This window comes from Micromys minutus (assembly GCF_963924665.1).
Source record: "Micromys minutus genome assembly, chromosome: 15".
Lineage (NCBI taxonomy): Eukaryota > Metazoa > Chordata > Mammalia > Rodentia > Muridae > Micromys > Micromys minutus.
Window position 1 is genome coordinate 18,542,998 of NC_137984.1, and position 1,678 is coordinate 18,544,675.

At 45.6% G+C, this 1,678-nt stretch overlaps 1 pseudogene across 1 annotated transcript; it reads left to right on the forward strand.

Moving 5' to 3' along the window:
- The first annotated feature begins 400 nt into the window (after positions 1 to 400).
- Positions 401 to 1,678, forward strand: LOC308430305 (elongation factor 1-alpha 1-like; annotated as a pseudogene). The gene has a single exon. The product of its transcript is annotated as an elongation factor 1-alpha 1-like (transcript).

Below are 1,678 nucleotides of genomic sequence, written 5' to 3' on the forward strand. Positions count from 1 at the left end.
ATTTCTGTATCCATTTTTCTGTTGAGGGACATACGGGTTGTTTCCAGCTTCTGACTATTAAAAATAAGGCTGGAGCACATGTACTTGTTATATGTTCGAGCATTTTTTGGTGTATGCCCAGGAGTGGTATACCTGGGTCATCAGGTAGGACTATGTCCAATTTTCTTAGAAACTGACAGAATGATTTCCAGAGTGGTTGTATCAGCTTGCACTCTCAGAACACTGGGGGAGTGTTCCTCTTTCTCCACATCCTTTGCAGCATCTGCTGTCATGTGAGTTTTTTATCTTAGCCATTCTGACTGCTGTGAGGGTTATTTTGATTTGCTCCCTCCCCCCCCCTGAAATGGGTTTGCCGTTAGAACACAGGTGTTGTGAAAGCCACTGCTAGTTCAAAGCAAAAATGGAAAAGACTCACATCAACATCCTTGTAATTGGACAGTAGATTCTGGCAAGTCTACCACAACTGGCCACCTGATCTACAAATGTGGTGGAATTGACAAACAAACCATGGAAAAGTTTGAGAAGTAGGCTACCGAGATGGGAAAAGGCTCCTTCAAGTACTCCTGGGTCTTGGACAAACTGAAAGCTGAGCGTGAGCATGGTATCACTATTGACATCTCCCTGTGGAAATTAGAGACCAGCAAATACTACGTGACTATCATTGATACCCCAGGACACAGAGACTTCATCAAAAACATGATTACTGGCACATCTCAGGCTGACTGTGCTGTCCTCCTGATTGTTGCTGCTGTGTTGGTGAATTTGAAGCTGGCATCTCCAAGAATGGGCAGACCCGTGAGTATGCTCTTCTGGCTTACAACCTGGGCGTGAAACAGCTAATTGTTGGTGTCAACAAAATGGATTCCACTGAGCCACCATACAGTCAGAAGAGATACAAGGAAATTGTTAAGGAAGTCAGCACCTACAATAAGAAAATTGGCTACAACCCTGACACAGTAGCATTTGTGCCAATTTCTGGTTGGAATGATGACAACATGCTGGAGGTTTGGACTGCATCCTTCCACCAACTCATCCAACTGACAAACCTCTGCGCCTGCCCTTCCAGGATGTCTTTAAAATCGGGGTTATTGGGACTGTCCCTGTGGACCGAGTGGAAACTGGTGTTCTGAAACCTGCTCCAGTCAATGTAACAACTGAAGTCAAGTCTGTTGAAATGCACCATGAAGCTTTGAGTGAAGCTTTTCCTGGGGACAATGTGGGCTTCAATGTAAAGAATGTGTCTGTCAAAGATGTTAGGCATGGCAATGTTGCTGGTGACAGCAAAAATGACTCACCAATGGAAGCAGCTGGCTTCACTGCTCAGGTGATTGTCCTGAACCATCCAGGCCAAATTAGTGCTGGCTATGCTCCTGTCGTAGATTGTCACACAGCCCACATAGCATGCAACTTTGCTGAGCTTAAAGAAATGATAGATCATCATTCTGGTAAGAAGCTGGAAGATGGCCCCAAATTCTTGAAGTCTGGTGATGCTGCCATTGTTGATATGGTCCCTGGCAAGCCCGTGTATGTTGAGAGCTTCTCTGACTATCCTCCACTTGGTCGTTTTGGTGTTTGTGACATGAGGCAGACAGTTGCTGTGGGTGTCATTAAGCTGTGGACAAGAAGGCTGCTGGAGCTGGCAAAGTCACCAAGTCTGCCAGAAAGCCCAGAAGGCTAA